The sequence below is a fragment of the Oncorhynchus tshawytscha genome, linkage group LG10 (assembly GCF_018296145.1).
Source record: "Oncorhynchus tshawytscha isolate Ot180627B linkage group LG10, Otsh_v2.0, whole genome shotgun sequence".
NCBI classification, from domain to species: Eukaryota; Metazoa; Chordata; class Actinopteri; order Salmoniformes; family Salmonidae; genus Oncorhynchus; species Oncorhynchus tshawytscha.
In genome coordinates, this window is record NC_056438.1 from 29,115,219 (window position 1) to 29,130,616 (window position 15,398).

Consider the following 15,398-nt stretch of genomic DNA (forward strand, 5'->3'; position numbering starts at 1 on the left):
AATCCCAGAACAGCAGCAAAAGACCTTGTGAAGATGCTGGAGGAAACAGGTACAAAAGTATCTACATCCTCAGTAAAACAAGTCCTATATCGACATAATCTGAAAGGCCGCTCAGAAAGGAAGAAGCCACTGCTCCAAAACCGCCATAAAAAAGCCAGACTACGGTTTGCAACTGCACATGGGGACAAATATCATACTTTTTTGGAGACATGTCCACTGGTCTGATGAAACAGAAATGGAACGGTTTGGCCAAAATTACCATTGTTGTTAGGAGGAAAAAGGGGGATGCTTGCAAGCTGAAGAACACCATCCCAACCGTGAAGCACTGGGGTGACAGCATCATGTTGTGGGGATGCTTTGCTGCAGTTCACAAAATAGATGGCTCCATGAGGAAGGAAAATTATGGGGATATATTGAAGCAACATCAAGACATCAGTCAGGACGTTAAAGCTTGGTCGCAAATGGGTCTTCCAAATGGACAATGACTCCAAGCATACTTCCAAAGTTGTGGCAAAATGGCTTAAGGACAACAAAGTCAAGGTATTTGGAGTGGCCATCACAAAGCCCTATAACCTCAAGCATGTTTGCAAGGAGGCCTACAAACCTGACTTAGTTACACCAGCTCTGTGAGGAGGAATGGGCCAAAATTCACCCAATTTATTGTGGGAATCTTGTGGAAGGCTACCAGAAACATTTGGCCCAAGTTAAACAATTTAAATGCAATGCTACCAAGCACTAATTGAGTCTGTGAACTTCTGACCCACTGGGAATGTGATGAAATAAATAAAAGCTGAAATAAATAATTCTCTACTATTATTCTGACATCTCACATTCTTAAAATAAAGTGGTGATCCTAACGGACCTAAAACAGGACATTTTTACTAGGATTAAATGTCAGGAATTGTGGAAAAACTGAGTTTAAATGTATTTGGCTAAAGTGTATGTAAACTTCTGATTTCAACTGTACGTTTTTTTTTGTGTGGTTTTCATAAACCCAACCTCACCTGCACACCTTTGTTTTTACCTGCAAGATTGATTTACACAAGGCATGTGAAAGAAACTAAAGTAAAACCAATAAAAAAAAGTACTTGTATTCTTGGATGTAGGACTGCAGACATAGTACACAGAAAAACAGCCTTATGGCTAGGATGTTACATAAATTGAGGGAGGCTGAGCAAGCATTCTGTCTACACGGATTAAAAAGATGGTCTGTGGAAGCTGTATTCAAGCGTCAGCGATGACACTTTTGCAAGGCAAAAAGAAAACGACAGCAAAATTAAAGATATTCAGTTTTAATAACAATCAAGCAACATTGCAAGGACTATTCATTCAGGCTAGACCGAAAACAGGGCTGACAAACCAATTCCAAAAATAGAGTAAAAATACAAATTGTATATCATCTAACATCATGTATTCTTTTTTCTCATTAAGCAACAACAAGAGAACAGAAGGCGTGGTGATGTTGCAGAGGCGATATAAGCACTGCACACAGCTACAGATCATATAGCAAGGTGGGGAGAGGTTGTTAACAGAACAATCACGCATACGATCAGAAGTAGTTCAGAGTATCTTTTTAAGCCAACTCACTCTAGGATCCAAAGTCCTATTCCCTGCTGCATCCTCATGGACCTAAATTAATTTGCATCTGGGGGAAAAGTTAATTAGAAACAGCTTACAGGGTTTGAAAAAAAAACAAAACATTTTTTTATTTATTATAGGGGATTAGAAAATTATGCAAACAAATTGATAGAACCCAAAACCTCTGAAATCAGACAGCATTACAAAAGACCCGTTTCTCTGACAAAAGAATTAGGAAGGAGATTCTCACATCCAAAAGATGTGCGCAATTACACTTCACATCAGGTGTAATTACAAAAATATTCAGCGCCGTGAAACCACAGCAAATGAATGGAACATGACGATGAATGAAGCTTGAGTCCATTGGACTGCCATGCCTACTAAACTGGCTGGATCATCAGAACAGTAAAATATCACTGTAGATTAAAACAAATAGTTACTAAGCTTCAGCTCCAGTCGGCAAACCAAAGCTTTGGTTTGAGGTGACTTATTTGGTGTGAGAGATGGTGAAACAGACATAAGCCAACCATGGAGGGGAGTAGCCCTGCAAAATAGATACAAGGCATACCATATACTTTATGCACAGCAACAGTGTTGGATGGACACAAAGAGCCTACACAGTCAACAAAAACACTAACTTTTAAAAACAGAAAAATTCTGTAAAGAAAATGTACAAATTTAACCACACCACCTCCCATGTTTGAGGAGTTTCTCTGCACGTTAACCAGGACTTTGATTAAGAGAGTATAGCACAGGTCATGTCATTTTACTGAACAACTATATGCCCTGGACAGAGCTGCGTATCAGTCCATTGGGTAGCTGGTTGTGTGGTGTGCTGCGAGTCCATGGTGTTGGGTAAAATCTGGGAGGGCTGTGTGGTTGAGACTGAGGAACCTGGGGGGGTACAGAGGGTGTTTAATTCTGAGGGGGTGGAGGTGGTGGTGCGGGGGCATACCGAAGGGGGCATGCCCGTCACCCCCATCCCCATCATGGTGACAAAGTTGGAGGGGTCCATGGGCGGAGGGGGAGGAGGGGGGCGTACATCATTCCGGCCGAGCCGGGGGTGGGGGAGGAGGGGGAGGTGGGGCGCCGGGGGGAGAGGGGCTGCACCCCTGGAGGAGGGGGAACCATGGAGGGGTTGCCCATGGGGGGAGGGGGCTGGGCGGCCGAGGCAGCGGACTGTTGGGGCTGCTGCCAGGGGGGCAGGTTGCCAGAGCCAGGACTGGATGTCGTGGTGGTATCTGGGAAGGAAAGAACTGTAGTTAGTAGGACATACAACAAAAAACATGCTGCACTTACTCAACATTAGATATCCCTCTAAGATCTTACAGAAATGATGAAAAAAAACATTTTCTATGTAAAGCCACCATGTGTCAAATCTACAAAAGCTACCATGAAAAGTGTGAGAAACTGGCTGTACTTTTCTGGTTAACAGGTCAAAGCTTCAGAAACAAAGAGCCTGTGGCTAGTGTTCTTACTCTGTTGCCATGGCAGTGGTGCACTAGTGGCCATGCTGCTGGCGGGAGGGGGGGGGGGCCTGCTGTTGCCATGGTGGCAGGGGACCTGAGGGTGGCGGGGGAGGCTGGTTGTTGGGGGGCGGAGGTGGTGGTGGCATCATACCCATGGGTGGTGGCAGCAGACCTGAAGACAAACGGAGGAAATATGAATGGACACAACCGATTGGATTACAAAGACAAAGCACAGAAGGCCTGTGTTTATTACATTTGTGTGTACATGACACCACCAACGCAATTTACAAACTGGGACAACAAAACGGAAACGGGCTACAACACAGACGGCACATTTCGACAGCAGGCTGTCTCCCTCCTACCCATATGGTGGCCGTGTCCCTGGCCCATGGGGGGCGGTGGGGGCTGCATCCATGGGGGTGGCATTCCATTGTTGGGGGGCATGTTGTGCCCTCCCATGTTGGACATGGGGGGTGGGAAGTTGTGGTGGCCTCCGTGACCTCCATGGTTGCCATGACCCCCGTGTTGGTTGCCATGACCGCCGTGGCCTCCGTGCATGCTGTTGAAGTTCCTGTTCTCAGACTGGCCAGAGTTCATCCAGGGAGGACGGCTCTGCAGTACAAACACAGAATGAGATGAGAGGCACTTGTTGGATGTATTGTTCATCGTCTCGTCTGCTGATGAAACTCAAATCCATGAATCTTCTAACTTGGAATGTAAAGGCCCATTTTTATGGATAGACTAAGAAAATGGAAGCTCAGGTTGTGCTCGTCACTTCATTTAACTCACCGGTGGTGGCTGGTTGTTGTTGTTGCCTCGGTTGTGGCCACTGTTCTGGTTGTTGCAGTGTCCCCCGCCAGAGGAAGGTACAGGGGCCTCACCTAGCTCAGCCATGAGGGACAGATACTCCTTGTCCATACGGGCCTTGTCCTGGGCAGACTGGGGAGGCTCACCGGCCCTGGGCGCCGCAAAGGAGCTAGAAAGAGATGATAGGTCCTTATAATACATGGTTGATTTTTGGAAAAGATCCTGAATGGCCTTATTTTCTGTCAGAGCTACAATAACTCCAAGTAGCCACTGTTCTGGGTCCTCTGTGTAGACATGTCACTCTGCGCCCCTCATGACAGACTCCACACTTACAGCAACGCCTCAAGGGGCAGGTTCCTGGCATCGTCTCTAGTACCAGATTGGGCTAGCAAAAAATGATATTTCATTCAATGTGTTTAAGCAAAGAGACTGCTTTCTGACCAGAAATCCTTTACACAACAGTATCTAGCTGGTTAGTTACCTGGTGAACTTGCAGTCAGAGGAGATATGGCCTGCGCCACCGCACTTGGTACAGAGGGTGGTGTTGGTGACACTGCGGGGTTCAGTGCTCTGCCACGGACGAAGGATCCTGGGTGGGGAACAAAGAGAAGCATTTCATATTTAACCAAGAGAAGTGAAGATGATAACAGATTTATCCAGGCCAGACAGGGTATATGCGATTACGCAAGCGTCACAGAATGGCTGCTGTCAAAATGTGGCAGGCTCACCGGTTGTCGTCCTCTCTCAGGGTGCCATTGAGTCTGGCCAGCTCCCTCAGCTGCATCTTCCTCAGGTCGTTCTGGTCCTCTGGGGTCTCGATGCCCTGCTTCAGGATGGTACGTATCTATGGAGACCAGATTGGACCACTCTCAGTATGTGTGGACAAATCAAAATACAACTGCATAGTGGCAGTATAATCCAACTCAATGGACACTGAAAGGTAAGCTCGTAGTAGATAATGAGTTGTGAGTATGATGGGTGTGGGGGTGTGAGCTGACCTGTTCCACCGCCTTCTTGACGTTCTCCATGGTGTTGGCGGTGACCAGGGCGTGCAGCGGCTCGTCCTCCCCTGGCAGCATCTGACCGTCCTTACGGCCCACCTTGCCCTCCTTCACAGAGCCCTTGCCACGGATCATGATCTTGGCACAGCACTCCTTCTCTATGTTCTTCAGGGTGTTGCCACTGCAAGGACACAAGTAACACACACCGTGTGTTTGTGTTGCAGTAAGGACTCATAGGCGCCACCTACTGGGCTTCTAGGCAAATCCCCAAATAGACCCTCAACACAAAAGGAACATTCGATAGATCCATGGTAAAGGACTATAACTCACCGTGGCCCAATGAGCAACCCAACAAAGTTAATCTCGGGGTACTCGTCCTGTGGGATCATCACCTTGTCGTTGACCCTAGTAGCTGGGGGCCTGTGGGGGATAATTATGTTCAGTATAGTGAAGGCTATAACCCAGTCTCTACACATTCATGCCAAGGTGAAGAAAATAAAGCATGGCTGTTCTCAGAAGCCATGTGAAAAGTACCAGAGACCTACAGCAATAGCTCTGAAATTCAGACCAACCATAAAGGAAAATGAGATCACAACACCACCATAGGGAACAAACAAGAAATAAACCATTCTGGGAGGAGCAGGAAACAAACTAGAGGGTAAACAGCGGTTGCTTTAATAACGGCTAACGGGGATCCAAACAAACAAGACTATGTTAGGAGATAGAGAAAACATACTTGTAGTCAGCAGGGGGCTTGAACTCAGGGTTGAGTGCCACCATATCGGTGATGAGGGAGTGACGCTCCTCCTCGATCTTCTTGCGTGTGCGGTACTCCCTGGTATTCAGCCTCTTCCCCTCGCTGTTGTAGATGGGCTCTGGAGACGGGGACCTTGGGGAGGGGAGAGAGTAGACAGACAAACATTAATATCTCTAAGACCACTGACAACCATACACAAGTTTCCCTATGTCTAGCTACGCCTTAAATAATGTTACCATGAAATAAAACCACTTCATAATAGCATGGTCATGTCTCCAAGCCACTTATCAGTGAAGGGAAGGCAATGCAAGAAAAACAATGGTTACAGCAAGCATTTCGGTCACTGGTGGAGAAAAGTGTTCTCTCATAGGGCTTGTTATGAGATATCAATATTGGTGTTAATTTCCTTTTGAGAATTCAAGAAGTTTGGTTGCTAATAGGCTGTAGCGTTGGACTGGCCAATTCAGTTCTGGTATTTTATACACGTCTGAAAAATGGGGACATATCACCTTGTGATATGTAATAAAGACTACTCTGAAGGGGCAACCACAACTTCATCAACTAAATCTATCTACACTGAACAAAAATATGAACGCAACATGTTGGTTTCATGAGCGAAAATAAAAGATCACAGAAATATTCCATATGCACAAAAAGCTTATTTCTCTCAAGTTTTGTACACAATTTGTTTACATCCCTGTTGGTGAGCATTTCTCCTTTACCAAGATAATCAATCGACATAAAAAAAATGTAAATTAAAAAATATAATCCAGCCACCCGACAAGTGTGGCATATCAAGAAGCTGATTAAACAGCATGATCATTACACAGGTGCACCTTGTGCTGAGGACAACACAAGGCCACTAATTGGCATATGACTGCAGAAGTGTCCACCCGAGCTGTTGCCAGAGATTTGAATGTTAATTTCTCTACCATAAGCCACCTCAAACGTCATTTTAGACGATTTGGCAGTATGTCCAACCGGCCTCACAACCGCAGACGGAGTGCTTGGCGTCGTGTGGGCGAGCTGTTTGCTGATGTCAACATTGTGAACAGAGTTCCCCATGGTGGCTGCGGGGTTATGATATGGGTAGGCATAAGCTACGGACAATGAACAATTGCATTTTATCAATGGCCATTTGAATGCACAGAGATACCGTGACGAGATCCTAAGGCCCATTATTGTGCCATTCATCCGCCGCCATCACCTAATGTTTCAGCATGATAATGCACAGCCCCATGTCGCAAAGATCTGTACACAATTCCTGGAAGCTGAAAATGTGTTCTATGTTCTGCTTACTCACCAGACATGTCACCCATTAAGCATGTTTGGGATGCTCTGGACTGACATGTACAACAGCATGTTCCAGTTCTCACCAACATCCAGCAACTTCAAACAGTCATTGATGAGGAGTGGGACAACATTTCACAGGCCACAATCAACAGCCTGATCAACTCTGCAAAGGAGATGTGTCACGCTGCATGAGGCAAACGGTGGTTACACCAGATACTGACTGGTTTTCTGATCCATGCCCTTACCTTTTTTAAAGGTATCTGTGACCAACAGATGCATATCTGTATTCCCGGTCATGTGAAATCAATATATTAGAGAATTTATTTCAATTGAATGATTTCCTTATATGAACTATAACTCAGTAAACTCCTTGAAACTGTTGCATGTTGTGTTAATATTTTTTGTTCAGTATAGGAAAAATAAAAGGGGGGTGACAGAATTAATCCTTGCATACAGGTTGCAAAGGGCAAAAAAAGGATGCATTCCTCAAGGAACTGCTGGTTTTGGGAGTCAGAAGGTGCCATATTGGATGCTGAGGTGGTGGGTGTTTAAGCCAGGTCCATACCTCCTCTTGGATGGAACTCCTGAAAACCTGTTACTCTGCGTTAGAGGCTCTGCATTTGAAAAAGGTTAAGGTGACGAGGGGTAATTTGGGGTTAGAGAAAATGAATTATGGTTAGAAGTTAACCCTTTTCATAGTGCGCTCACCCACAAGAGAGCTAACATTTGGCCGAACAATTCAGGAGAGAAAAAGTAGAAAAATCTAAATAGAGGAAAGGGTTCTCTTTTTAAATCTTGAAATTTCCACCGGTGACAACCTGAAACACTCCTGTTATTTGTTGGAGTGACATTATTAGCGTCCTGCGATGAGCTTTTAGTTGTCGCTGTGGAAATATCTGATTAAGATTACAATGAAACTATGTCAAATACAGACGACAGGGACAGTGGCCAACAAAGAGAGATCAATCTCACACTCATAAAAATATGACATTTCCTGCTGGAATAGATGCAGACTTCTACAGTGTCTGAGCCGATCTGTGTCATTCCGGAATAGCCAGGATCAGAGGGGTTTCTCCTCCAGAGCCTCAAAGTTCCAACTGGAATACTGTCGAATCCACTGGGCGGAACTTTGGGAAGCTTCATTATGGAAAACCCATTAATGACCATGGAAAAACACCCAACGGTTAAAAGTTAATTTGTCAGGTTTCAGGTGGAATCTAACAATGGTAGGACCATTTGAATTTACGAGACAAGCCAAGAAAAAAGGGTAACACATTAGGATTAAAGTCAGGTCAAGCACTGGCAGAAACAGGCTATTCTAAAGAAAACCATTACTGAAAACCAAACCTGTCCTAGTTGGTTGTTCAAATGGCAATCTGTATACCATTGAGTAACTATTTAAGATGTTAGATCTGGGTCTACTTACTCACTTTAACTTACAACTATGACTATCAAAAGGAGAAATATGCAATCACAAATTCTAAATTATAAGCAATCACAATAAACTGTTAAACCAAAAATAGATTAACTTTGTCATAAGTACTGTTCCAAACCTACTTTCAAGTTGAAGAAACAGTGTTAATCTAAGATGCATTCTAAAAAAAACTCAAACACATTGTCAACATCTGAGTTGACAGGAAACGGCTAAACCATGACGCACAAGCCTACATATTAGCTCAATTATAGTCAACAAAAATAAGACCATGATAGATAAATACAAGAGGTCACAGCTAAGGCAGTAGGAAATATATAGCAAGTGTGATATACACTCCCCTACGTATTTATTTGGACAGTGAAGCGACATTTGGCTCTTTAGTCTAGCATTTTGGATTAGAGAGCAAACGTTTCATATGTTTCACCATTTAGTAATGAAGGCCCTTTATGCATCTAGTCTCCACATTTGAATAAATATATATTAGTATTTGGCTAATTTCCCCTCATTGCGTTTTAAAGTAGTCAAAAGTGTAGTACACAATGACTACATCAAGCTTGTGGCATGTCAAACTTGTTGGATGCATTCGCAGATTGTGTTTCAGATTACGTTGTTTTGTCCAATAGGAACTAAATGATAAATAATGTACTGTATCATTTTGTAGTCACTTATATTGTAAATGAGAATATAATACGTTTTTGAAAACTTCTACATTAAGGTGGATGTTAACATGATTCTGGATATTCATTAATTAATTGTGAAAAATGAGTGAGAAAGTTACAGTGGAACAAATATCATGGCACGGTTGCATAAAACAAATTAGGTAAAACTTTCCCCTCATCTTTTCCCTTAAAGTTTCCTTAACTTTAAGACAGTTTAACATTACATTTTAGGGTGAATTTCCCCGTTAAATTAAGTACAAAAGTTAAGGGTGTCCACGAGGTCCCTTAACTGCCTCATTATGTATGGATATCAATGGAAACAGCATTTATAGAGGTGAATGTTGATTTCATCTGCTCTGGTTCCAAAAGGAAACCGTCAACCAGCTAGCTGCTTAGCTAAACAATGGAAGGTGCACGATCCATGGCTACAAAGCTAGCTGGCTAGTTAGCTACAGCTACTCTGTAAGCTAGCTTGACGTACTAGAAAGTAATATAAACAAGTAGAGAAAAAAGAACAGTAACTACAAGAAACATGGTTTATTATCTTCTGAAGCAATTTAGTTATCCTGTCTTGGCTGTATAAACTTAATTTTGCCATCTCACAAAATGAAAGCGATCTCTTTGAGGAGATGTTTAGTCAGGTAATCAGATACTCCTTCCGCTATACGCGCCTTCAAACTACCCTAAAACCCCTTAAGTACGCCCTTACCTAAGGAAATATTTGAGCGGCTCTATGCAACGCCCTTAAACAATTCCCTTAGATAAGGGGAAATGAGTCCATAAGGTAAACACTTAAGATGTTTTATGAAACCTGGCCCATACCCACCTGAAAACTGTTTTTACACTTTCAAATGGGGGAGGGAGAGTACATGCATAAAGTGCATTCATTTCTAAACGGTAAAACAGATATGTATGAAAATCCCCATAAATGAAAGGCGAAATTCTGTACTTTTGCCTCATAAAACATTTGATACCAGATCCAAAATGCTTGAGTATAAAGTCAAATGAAACATTTTAGTTTCACTGTCCAAATAAAGACATAGGGGAGTTCAGAATATTAGGGCAATTGACAGAGTCTTTTGACAGAGCACAAAGTAATGCATAGTAATAATTCCATCTGTCAGGAGACAATGACACCATTTAAGTATAAGAAAAATAATTATGGATTATAGGAATATTATAAGGATACAAACTCTTACGAGGCTCATTTAGATGGGTATAAACGTAAACTGGAAATGCTTGAACACCCAAGTAAACCAGAGGTGACCATGGTAACTTCACAGCACACCTTAACGCAGAGCCATGAGGTTTATATAATTACCACTTTTTACTCCTTCCTATTTAGATGCCTACCAATTCAGAAATGAACATCAACATCTAACAAATTGGCCCGGGGAGTAAAAAAAGTAATCACACACACACATATGCAATGGTCTTTTCTGATAACTACTTTGTTGAGGGAAAATGTACTTGCTACGATTGTGATGTTGTCTCACCTAGCCATCTTAAGATTAAGGGAATAATGTAAGTCGCTCTGATAAGAGCACCTGCTAAATGACTCAAAAGTACATTTGAACACCTTTGTTTTCTCAATGACATTCAATTCAGCATTGAAAAAAGGTGCACATTTGAGTTTGTTCCACCTGAGCTAGACTGACCACAGGTCAGAGACCACAGGTCAGAGACCACTATCATGGCACACCAAATGTGTTTGATGGATTGCCGGGAAAGAGCAGGAAAAGGAATGGGTCCTTTTTGTCTTCTTCTAATGCTTCTTAAGGGATCTCATTGATCTCATTAAGGAATTTGGGTAATCCAAAAGGTACCTAACTGATTACAGTTTTGGACAGGTAACTAAAAACTAAAGGATTACATTTACAAAATAACTACCCAACTGCACAGATTGGGATGTAACACTAAAAAGTAATTCTGAGCAAAACTTTAGTCTTCAGTCATCCTGGAAGTTGTGACTATAAGCACCTAGAAGTATGACATCCCTAAATACTACTGGAAGGAGAACATATGTTATATTATGACACTCCCACTGCTGGATAATAACTCATCCTTACTGTGGCAACTAAACCTACTAAACTTCGGGACCTAAAGCATCTTCTGAGAAATATGTATCATTTTACCAAAGACCAATATTTGGCGTCAAAAAGAACGACAAGAAGGTAGAGAAAATGTTACTGTTCGTGGGTTTAAAACTTTTCCCGACCTGTCCTCAGGGTTAACAGGGATTCCCAGGTCTCCTGTACGCAGTTTACGAGTCAGGTCTTCGATCTGCAGTTGGACTGGAAGAATTCAGGTTAGGAAAGAAAAACAAGAAGGATGGAGAGAAATGTGGTTACAACAATAACATTCAACTGGAGACAGTGCAATCTAAATTCAAGCACTGTCTCATTTGTTTGAGAGGCAAAAACATGACTACAATGAATGATGAATAATTTACATGAAAATACAAGGGGAATAAAATTACTTGTGAAATTCAGCAAATATTCTACGCAAGTAAAAACCCTTCTTCATTTCTGGGAAACGGAGGTACCAAAATGACAACGCAAAACTCTAGAACCAATTCATTGAACTGAAAGTGAACTGTCGTCAATAGCTAACAACAAGCTCCAGGATGTTTTACAAATGCACAGGTGAAAAATTTGGCATCCCAGTGATGAAGTGTTTAAACAGAAAGATTTTAGCGTGGATCATTAGACCAGAGTTCCATTCGATGCCCGCCAGCATAAATTAACCACATTCCAAACCCCACCTCAAAAGATTCAAGAATAATTTAAATTTGAGACTGTCATAAGATGGTAGTTGAATGTGGCTTTGGCATAAAAGGGGAGCCTGATCCACAAATAGGACTAACACAATATACATGACTAAAGTTGAAGTGTCACTGTCTGCACTCCTGTAGAGCTACAGATGAGGAGCTATTTGTTATGTAAAATGAGAAGGAACAAAAATAAATCACTCATGAGATGCACATTTCTGTCTATATGGGATCATGACCAAATACACCCCCCCCAACAAAAAAAACTCCCACCCTTTCCTGACAAGATTCAACAATGACTCAATTATTAAGTTTCTGCTTTAATTGAGAAATGATGCCAGACATGAAGACAGCCCCTGTGAATTGATATTTCACTGCTATTTCATCTTACGGGCTTCAAACAAATCCCTTTGGACCCCCCAGTTCTTGTTTTGAATGAGCAATGTAAACATAGAAGTGAGAACATAAGGCAGGCACAAATTAGGCTTGGGCGGTATGCCATATTCTGAGGTATTTTGAAATACAGACAGCATGACTTTGAACACAATAAAAAAAAATTTTTTTTTTAAATGGCTTATAACTAAGTTAACGATCCCAGATGTGCCAAATAAATTCTCAAGCTCAGGGCTCCAGCTATGCATTTGGCTTGATAACTTGCCAGCTAAGTAGCTAGCTTGCAAGATCAAGCTTCTTGGGTACAGCAGACAATCAATCCCCTACTGGATCAAGAAAAAAAAGTATCTGGATACCGCCCAACCCTGGCAGAAATGAATGTTTACATACCAAGGAAGACCAACCATAAACAATGACATACATTGATAACCCCTTCTGTTATTGAGGGGTAGATTCACCTGCTTCAAACACCTTACAAGTGTCTAAATCCAGTTTGGTGGTGTTACACTACTGCTGAAAGGCAGTTATTGTCAAGCCAACCGTTTCTTAAACTCATTTGGTCTGAAAACATCCAGATGAGTGCCTATTTTAAAGGATGCACTGGAAATGAGTATGAAGCTTTCGCCATTGCTCACACATTAAACTCACATGTATGATATCAAGGAATCATTTTGCATGTTACAAGGACAACGTGGGTAGACCCTTTCATACCAGGGCAGTTGGTGAAGTACAAGGGGACAGTGACCTGCAGCCCAAAACAATTACACGGCAAGCAGCAACACCCTTCTGATTTGCTAATGGATGTCCAGTGGTATGCAAACCTTAATGCCACAAAAAGCATGCTATAGGAGAACCACATTATTGTACCTCCTTGTCTTAGGACAATGGCCTTCCTTCACACTCCACATCAACAAGTTAGTATACTAATTTAAACTTTTTTTTCTCAATCTTTTCCCTTAAATTTATTGGCAAATACTGTACTTGAATCATCTTGAAGAATGCATTTCAACCTTGTGGTTATGCACCAGTCTGGATTTTGGTCAGTCTCCCAGCTCTACCAGTGAGTGACCCAACATGTCCTGTTATCTGATTCAATCAACTCTTACTGATGAAATTTAGCAAACATATCAGGATCTATGCATAACATTTCAATGTGCAAAACGTGAGGAAATCACAACTGGGTCCCACTGGGTCAGGTAAAGAAGAACATGCTACATTAACGCCCCTTGACTTGACTGATTTCCTGTATATCTAAAACACTAGTACAGTGCAGTTTACAGTTCAGTTATACAGTAGTGGAAAAGATGGTTACCTATATAGGCCCTCTCCTGATCCCGAGTCAGTCCAGGCGGGATGACGGTGGGCATGCCAGGAATGACTGTCTTCTGGTCGGGTGTCTCGCTACTCCAGCGGCTTCTTTTCCTGGCTTTTTTCTGACCGAAGTCTGACAGATGAGATAGAGGGTATTCTCAATTTGAGTATTTATACATGTTCACTGAATTTACAAATGGATTAACAGACAACTAGCTAAATGTTAAATTAGTGACGTTAACGTCAGCTAACGTTACACAGCTAAAAGACAACGCCAGGGTGAAAAATGCCCTAAAAATAAGGGCCCGTTTTTTTCGTGATTACTTCAAAACTACGACAGGCAAGTGGTAAAATATGGTAATATTATGAAACGGGGCTCTCCCGCGGCTGCAATGAACTAGTTATTACACAAAAGCATTGTACTTGTAACTACCGCGCATTGTTTGCGAACTAGCGTTAACTATTACTAATTAATGTCTAGCTATCTTTATCTTGTTCACTTCACTTGCCAGGGTGATAATGCTGCATGTCTGAAGTTGCAATGTTTCGCATAAACGTGAATGATCAGTTAAAGTTAGCTATCAGCGGCTAAAACATATCTAGCTAGCTAGCTAGCTCATCCCAGCAACACCAGCCTTGCACTGCAGACCTTTCTCTAGATAACGTTAGCTAGCCTGGCTTACCTGACTGAGACGGAATTCCTGCTCCTTGGGGTGGTTGTGGCGGGGTGGGAAAAGCGGCCACCGCAGTAAATACTGGGTGAGCTTGCGGGAAAGAGACGTTTGGAATTGGGGGCTGAAAATTCGGGAGCGAAGGAAAGGAAACAGGCGGCCCCGGTGTAGGCATTAACCCCGCACCGGGCCCGGCTTCAAAGCCTCGTTTAGCGCCAATACTCGGGTGCAGCTTCCCCAGAGGGGTTGCATTTGCTCCCGTAGCCATTTCCAAATGTGCTCTGTTTCAAATTAAGGTTGTATTAAATTAGGCTTGTAAATATATTAAGAAATATTAAATTCAACGACTTGCACAACCTTCTCCACTCGCGCTGGGGGGGGGAGCACAAGATGGCGCACAGCGGAATATCACAAAGGAGGACGAACTGTACAGCGTAGCACAACTATTGGTGTAGAGCAGTGCCAGCCGAAACGTCCCGCTTTTCATTGGATAAAACATAGTGTCTCAACTTCCTCAAAAAACGATTGGACTCTAATCTTGACAATCATTTAGCTACACTATTTGATTGGGCTTTGAAATGTGTTGACCATTACCCGCGCGCGCAACCGCCCAGTTCTGACTGTGGTGTCCGTTGTTATCATTGGATAAAACATAGCGTCAATCTGCCATCGCTCAATTTCCTCGAAAAACGATTGGACTCTAATCTTGACAATCATTGAGCCACACTCTTTGATTGGGCTTTGACATTTGGTGTCCGGCTACCATTACCCGCGCGCGCGACCATACAGTTGTGCCCCTGGTGCTCGTTTTAGTTATACCTCGGTGGTAGTGCCAGGAAAGCACTTCACTTGTCACTTTGGATTAATACATTTAAATTTAAAAAATAAACATGCACTGACAAACCTTAACACATGATTGCAATGAAATTAGGAATATCACCACTCCATACTACAAATAGTAGATCAAAACATTGAAAAAACAAGTTATGGTGGTGGGTATGCTCTTCTTGATATTAGATTATTATAAATATAGCCTGTCAGCGGCAATGAACTGAGTTCGAAGGATGACAGTTGGATAACAAAGCAAGCATTATCATGTAGGAACTATATTCCTTTATGTGCAATCAGAGAAAATGTCCATGTTTATCTATCAATACCAGAAGGATGACTCAAGTGAAGTTTAATCTAGTGCTGTAGGTTAGTTATCTTTGAATGCAGCAGGTAATCTTCTTATAGTCATTACTTAATGTACTG

The 15,398-nt window shown here is 42.4% G+C and overlaps 1 pseudogene; it reads right to left on the reverse strand.

The window, feature by feature from the left end:
* Nucleotides 1–1,276: 1,276 nt before the first annotated feature.
* On the reverse strand, nt 1,277–14,559 carry LOC112260069 (annotated as a pseudogene).
* Nucleotides 14,560–15,398: the final 839 nt, after the last annotated feature.